Source organism: Cicer arietinum, chromosome 6 (assembly GCF_000331145.2).
Source record: "Cicer arietinum cultivar CDC Frontier isolate Library 1 chromosome 6, Cicar.CDCFrontier_v2.0, whole genome shotgun sequence".
Taxonomy (NCBI): domain Eukaryota; kingdom Viridiplantae; phylum Streptophyta; class Magnoliopsida; order Fabales; family Fabaceae; genus Cicer; species Cicer arietinum.
Genome location: NC_021165.2, coordinates 661,515 through 670,072, shown reverse-complemented (window position 1 = coordinate 670,072; position 8,558 = coordinate 661,515).

The following is an 8,558-nucleotide window of genomic DNA, read 5'->3' as shown; positions in this document are numbered from 1 at the left end:
ATTTTAATGGTAAAAATCTCACAAATTTATCGCAAATTTGTTGATCAATGAGTTGTTCTCCATTGAGTTTGTGATGTTGCATACTCTAATGAAGAAATTAATCACCATCTCATGATACTCCATTTGCACCAATTCATATTGTCTCTACGTAAAAGATTTGTAGTTTCACTTTCTATACCTTTTCACCACTGGTGTAACACTTGTCAAGAATGTCCCATGTTTGTTTAGCAGTAGAAATCTCATCAACATTTTGATGAATCAAAACATTGCAGAAGTTTTTTCTTGTGATATTCTGAGCCTCGATCGGTTGCACTTGCTACCAGCTTAGAATAACTGTTCTTGATGAATTTCATCACATTTTGGAACACACGCTTGGGAGATATGAGAGAATGATCACAACACAGTTTCGAAGAGATGAAAATATTCTGTAAAAATGAGAATGTCCTCAAGCCCTTTTTATTCACTTCTTCGTATGTGTACTTATACAACTTGCATAGAATGACTTAGTTATTAACTAACTAAGTAACACAAAATCTAAATAACTCTTATTATATTGCAATGTTCATTTTTAATATCCTATATTTTTATTTTACTTGAAATTATAATTACCTTAACTTTATAATATTAATATCAAAGTAAAATTTTATAATTATATTATAATTTGAACCAAAAGAAAAATGAATCTAATTTAAATTGTATTAATTAATATTAGGAGCAAATTAGTTTTTTTTTTTTAAAGGTGTGAGATTCAAATCAAACCCAACGATAAATATTTTAATTTTGGGATTAGGTGCTCTTTTGTCTAATAACCAAATCAAAGTTCCCTGCAATCATCGCTAATGTAAATCCATTATTTTTTACGGTTTTAAATAACAAAAACAAATATCCAAAAAAAGAACGATAATCCAAATCAAATATCCAAAACTAGCGGTGGTGGTGTGGCCTATGGCAAGTGTGAAGTAGGCTGTCAAATAGAAGAAATAGTTAACATAAATATTGTTTTAGTTTAAGTATTTGTAAAATATAATTATTTTTATTTTAATACATAATGCTTTTTTAATGGTTGAGTGATTAATTACTTTAAATTTAGTCTCTACAAAATTCAATAAATTTGATTTTAGTCTTTGCAAAATTAAAAAAAAAATGTCTTATTATTTATAAAATACAAGAAATTTGATTTTAGTCTTTATATAATAAAAAAAAAATATTTTATTCCCGCATACGATTTTCATAATAAATTGTAATTAGTATATTATAACTATTATCATGTTTATTTAGAAGATATAAAAATAATTTTAAAAAATTGATTACTGACAAACATTTATTTATCTCATGTATGATTATATGTTCCACCATTTTCTTTAACAATTCATTTTGAAATAAACAATGTAAAAAAATTATAATTAGTGTATTGCGATTATTCTTATTTTTAGGTTAACAATATTAAAAAAAAACTAATAGAAATGAAAACAAAAACTATAAGTTTTTTTATTATAAAAATCATATATGAACATACAAATGTATTATAAAAATCATACACATATAAATATTTATCATAAATAATTAATTAAAATTAATGTTTTTTTTTAATATCAATAACATAAAAATAAGAACAATTATAATATATAAACTATCTATTTTTCATATTGTTTGTTTGAATATATATCGCTAACAAAGCTGATGAAACATATAATGAAACACAAATAAATATTTGTCATTAATCAAAAATAATATTTTTATATCTTTTAAATAAAAGTGATAACAATCATAATACTATAATTAAATTTTTTTTTATAAAAATCAAACACAAAATAAAACACATTTATTTTATTATGTAAAGATTAAATCAAACTTCTTGCATTTTGTGGGGACCAAAATATTTTGTATTTTTATTTTGTAGAGCCTAAAAATAAATTTCTTGAATTTTGCAAGAACAATTTAAAGTTATTAATTACTCGATTGTTTAAAAATAACGATGTTAAACACTTGAAACAAAAACATTTATATTTACAAAATTTTAAACTAAAAAATTTATTTTATAAATATTAAAATTAAATCTTTTGTATTATACAAAGACTAATTATATAAAAAAATATATGTAACTTAATTATTTTTAAAATATATATTATTTATTCTTTTATCTTTATTGGTTCACTTAAATATGTTGAAACACTATTTATATTTATTTATATATGTATATTTGATGACCCTAACCATTTGTACCAAAAAAAAAAAGTTGACCCTAACCATCTCGCTAAGACGCAGATGAAGGAGAGATCAAGGGAAGGGTCAACTTTGGTCAGCACGCGCCATACTCACACTGTAAAACCAAACAATCAGCCAACAACAGCTAGTTACACTTACTGCATCACAGGTTGGACGTTAAAATTGCGCGCGCAATTCCACGCTCTACTTTTGAGAGAGATGAGTTTCCCCGTGGGCCCCACACGAAGAGGGGTTTGTGCGGAGAGAAGATCAACGAGGAAGGGGATTCACACGTCAACATCGATTTTAGGACCATCCTTTGTGGGACCCACCCTCCATGAACCAAAACATCTCTCTCTCCTCTACTCAAACAAAAGGCATGCCAGCACAGCACGTCCATTGTAACGGCGTTATCAAATTCCTTCATTTCTAAGTTCGAGTGAAAATAATCGTTCTCTTTAAATTTATAGGTTACTTTTACAAAATTCGTCTGTTTATTAAAATACCACTGTAATTAAAATAAATAATTTATTAGAGGTACGTTATTCAACTATTAACTAATTGAATTGAGGGTATCAAAACATATTAAATTAGAATTGTACGAAAGAAATTTCCCATTAATTTATCGTTATTACGTTTCCGTTTAGCGTAACTGTGGAAAAGGGACGTCCCATAATAGCAAAAAGGGTGGTGTCTTCATCCGATGGTGATGTTAGGGGACGAACGCCAACGCTAACATGAACCAGGCATTCTCTTTTCTCCTTTTCATTGGTGAAAATGTATATAATTTAAAGTATGCATAAAAAAGACAACACAAAATAATAAAATGTATGTTAATGTTTAATACCCATCCTTATATTAATTGAATGGTAATTTAAAATATACATTATTAAATATAGTTTTAGTAAATTATATTTACTTATATTTAGGATTAATGAATGAGTAAATTTTACATAAAGTCTGCATTAAATTTAGTAGTTTAATGAATCATGTAAACAAAAGTTAAAAAATAGACGTCTTTTTTAAAAAAGTAAATGTTTATTATTTTTTTATCTTTAAAATTATGACAATGATTAATAAATGATAAAAAACAATGACTATCATTTTAATAAGAGTTTAATTTTCTGAAAATATTTTTACAAAGTTGATATTTTAATGATCAATTATGTATTTGATTTTAGAATTAATTAAAACAAAAATCATCCAAAACTTATGATTATAAATGTAAAAACTCTTTATATTAATAACATATAAATTAAATTCTTTCAACAAGGAATATTGCAAACTAAGAGACATCTTCCATGATTGTTAAAATTTGAAATAGTCTATTTTAACTCCTCTTACATGGTCCAATGTAAATTGTCAATATTATTGTAAAAAATATTACTAAAATATTAAATATTATAAAACGCTTGTTAAATTTTTATTAAAATTATAATTTAATTGATAAGTATAATCGAACTCAAAATACAATATTTTTTATACACAATTGTTATTATATTTAACATTGTTGCCGAATATAATTATAATGAACAACAAAACTCCAACTAACTATCTCAAGAGATTCAACTCACTTGCATTTTCAAATTTAAATTTAAACCCAAAACATGTAATTAAACTAAAAAATCTAAATCAAACACTATTGAAAGTGTCTTTAAGCACTTTTTAGCCTTTGCCTTTTAATATTAATGTTACATAAAAAATGATTTATTAAGAGAGAAATTTTGATAATAATTGGAATGGAAAAGGAGGGAGAAACGGCATTGACAGGTAGTGTGGTCAGTGATATATGAAACGAGAGAGAGAGAGAGAGGGCCATGACCATGTGATTCTGCCACGTTTCACAGATTCTCTTGTCCCCGTGGTCCCTCCCTCACCCTGCTTCTTCTCTGTATCACTTTCACTATCTCCCTATTATTTTTTGTCTCTCTGTTCACAATTTTTCTTACCATACAATACAATTTTGATTTGATCTCCATCATCATTTTCTTTTTCTGGTTTAATTAACCAACACTAACCATACGTACCTATAAAACATATCACATCGAATTAAATAAAAAACAATAGTCGATAAAATGTACACAAGACAGTTATGATTGATCAACGGTTGTACTAACCGTAGGACCAACGAGATAAGAACATTACCAAAATCGCATGCAGCCCCCGCCAGCTGAATATATGCAAAAGTTATTATTTTTTCAAGAGTTAAATAGTTTTTCTTTTTATAAATATTATATTTGTTTATTTTTTAATTCTTTTTATTTTTTTTAAATAATGATCCTTCAAATTTTTTTCATCAAACAAATTTAATTTATATTTTAAAATCAATTCATATATATCATTTAAAATTTACCTACATATTTAAAACATTGTAAAATTCTATTTCATAAAAAATTAAAATATTATTTATTTATGAAAAAATTAAATTTAAATTTTTAATATTTAAAAATTCATATTTATGTATTTTGTTAAAATATTATAAATTTTTATAAAGAAGATTCTTATAAAATTGTAAACATTCTATAAAAAAATTATTTAAAAGCTCGAATGATAGATATGAATTGATTCAAAGTCATATAATAAAATTATTAATATAAAATATTTGATAGACTGTTATTTAATTTTTATTTAAAAATATTAAAAACAAAATATAATATATTTATACACAATAAAAACTTATTTATTTTTAATAAAAATCCATAGTACAAAAATTTACTCTAAAAACTGACAGTTTTCTGCACAATCATGTTTGCATGCAAGTAAGTTTTATACAATGTTATCATATAAAATTTATGTACACGTTTTGTCTCTTTAAATTAATCAGGAACAATTTACTAACAAGAGTTACATAATTTTTAAAATGTAATTAAAAAAAAAAACAAGACAATACGAAAATTATCATTAAATTATTCTTTGTGTGCATCTACATCTACTCATCAACAATAATTAAGTAGCAAGACAGAGTCCGCGGTTTTTGCTCTTCTTACTGCAATTTCATTTTCCCCTCATTTACAACGTGATTTCTTACTCAAGTCGGTGTATATTTAATTATACAGTGAAAAAATTTATTTTAATTAAATTAATTAATTTTAATTAAAAAAGAATTGAATTTAAGCGATTTATATTTGAATATATTTACACAAAAATGAATTAAATAATAAATTTAAATTAACCCAAACAAAATATAAGCTAAGTGTAAAAATTATGTTTAACTTCAAATGTTTACAAATTTTAATTTCAAATTATAATCAATTTTAAAGATAAAATAAAATCTATTTATTAATTTTAGAGACAAAATAAAATCTATTTGCAAATGTTTTTGATTCTATTTACAAAAAAAAAAAATTGTACTTTATAAATTATATTTATTAGTTAAATGATTTTTTAACCTTATTTTAGATGTTGTTGATTCAATTTTAGAAAATGTATTTAATGTCTCTTTTTTTTATGAGAATATATTTACAAAATTATTCACACACAAAAATTAACATCATAAATAAGTTTATTAGTATGAATTTGTTTTGTTCTTCTAATAACTAATGCCAATGTATTATTACAAAAAGAGCGAATGCAAAAAAAATAATTAGATTGGGCAGTACTATGAAATTTCAGAAATGGTTACTACGATTGGAGGGAAATATGATCTAGCATGATAATAATGATAGTCCTGGTTTTAATTTGAGTGTATGAATTGTATTGTATTGTAGACATACATGTTGGGGTTGTAGCCCTTGTACGGATCAAAACTGAGCAGCCCCACAACGAATCCGTAAATGCAAATGCCTTATCCTGTTTCTGTTTGTGGACAGTGGACCTTCTGCTACGAATCATACAAAAATTACTACTGCTATGTAATGTAACAATTTTTGTGGAATTGCCGACAGATTCAATGCTCAAATTTTCAATCATCAACAAACAACTTATACTGTGCATGCACCAACAATTTCTTTCATCATCTATTCACTACCCTTTGGTTCAGATGCAAAGTTCATGATAGATAAAATTGTATTAATTTTTTAAGTTAGAACTCCAAATTTTTATTTTAAGGTGTTAATAATTATATATGTTTGTATCATATGTTATATTATTTAAAATATTACATATTATATTTATTACAATTCATACAATTAGAGAGAGAGACAAAAAAATGTGGAGTTCTAACTAATTTTATAAATTATTTAAAAAATAGAAGGACTAATTTTATAAATTAATAAAAATAAAGAGATTAAAATTGTAATTAAATATTTTTTTATACAAAATTAACAGTATTTCTTTACTTTCTTTGTTATTTGCAAAAATGGCCTACATTTTAGAATTGAGAGAATTATTATGTGAAATTAAGAAAATTTATCTTTTTGGTGGATTTAATGTTGTACTATTTTGTATTAAAAATTAATCCACTTCTAAAGTTAACATGTCATTTCTTTTATCACTATTAGTATATATCTGCTGAGCAATGGCCACCCAGTACAGAAATAGTCATGAATTAAGTGTCCCAAGATAAAGTATAGTCAAAAGTGTATACACTCTCTTCAAGCTGGATTAGTGACTTTCTAATTTATACTATAAAGCTCAAGTCATTGATTAAATAAATATTTCGGATGTAATGTCAGCCTAGCTATAAGTACATCAACAATTTCATCAATGAAAAGGGATAGAATTGTGGCTAAAATCATGTCCGAAATATTTATTTAATTAATGAGCTTTTATAGTAGAAATTGAAAAATCACTATAATCCATAAGATAGCATTTCCTTTTTGACTAGACTCCATCTTGACGTTTTTTATTCATGGATATGTACTTTCGTAGAGTGGCCCTTTCTTAATAGATGTATCCTAATATTGACCTTCTTTGATGTTGAAATGAAGTAATAATTCTAAGCAACACCATGAAAGTGATTACACGGGGTTATTGACAAAATTAAAATTTGTCAATAAAACAAAGTTTCATTTGATAGAAATGAAAAGTTGAAATGAGCTTCAATGAGTCAAATGAAAGAATTTGACATTTGGTAAAGTTTTGACAAAGCAAAAGACCCACAAAAACGAAAATTTCAAAATGTGTCTGTTTATAAGGTGTGTTCAATTAAAAAAGAAACAACTGGCATGAATAGAACATACTATAATGGAGTCGACAAATATCAATCGACAACAATAGAAATACTATATATTTTATCAAATTCAAACGAATTAGTCTAGAGAATAGTAATTGGCATGATCGTAATTTATCATTTAACGACAATTATTTAATTTTTCTTATTTATCTATAAATAGAAGTTCTTACAAAAAATAAAATGTTAGATACTTAAAATTTCAAAAACATATTCCTTTAATCGAAAAACGGATTCAAACTTTAAGTATGTCTTTTATATCTTTACATTACTTTTAAATCCTATATTTTTCATTATGTAGACAATTTCAATTCAAATATTTATTACAATCCATTTAAGTTCAATTTGCAAATTTAAAAACTCTTACTTTCTACATTTTACATTTAAGTCATTTACCTTTCAAATATTTTAATATTTATCTTAGTTACCTTCGAGTTATTTTTACCTTTCAAGCAATTTAAATTTCATGTCATTTACTTTCTCGTATTTTATAATTCGAATATCTTTTTATTTTCAAGTCATTTACTTTTTAAAGTTTTTTCTAAACCAATTTTAGCCAAACCCGAATTTGTAATTGAAAGTAATTGCAAAATTACATCTACATACGTAAATTTACCTATTAAAGCACTGATTAAACATTTGTTGTATATCATATGGGAGAGGATATAAGCATGATTTCTAGCTATAGCTAGTACAGTGATAATAATGGTAAACCAAACATTAGTTTTTAAATAAAAAAATTGAGCCCTTTCAAATGGATAGTAATGTGATATACTTTCTTGAATGTCGACATATCAAATCCAGAGAAATGGGAATCTAGTCATTTCTTGTATTTTTCCATATTACACAATCATAATTTGTTGCCCCAGCTAGAAAAGCTGCTTTCCAATATTTAATTTATCCCGTTAATTTTATTTATCATTGTCTTTTTCATTTGGAGTTTGTTAATTATCTCTCTTTCAAACTACCATTACTAAATATTTCAGAATCTATATATTAGGTAATGATAAAAATATCAAAATAAATTATTTACAATATCAAAATTTGAATAAATAGTTTTGAAATCTTAAACTATAATATAACACAATTTATTTTTTAAAAAAGGAACCGAAATTTGTAATGATCTAAAAAGAACAAAACTAAATTCAACACTCCATTAGTCCACATTACCATAAGAAAAAGTATCCTAATAGAAAGTCATTTTATATATATTTTTTAAATGTAATTTTATTATTTTATTTTA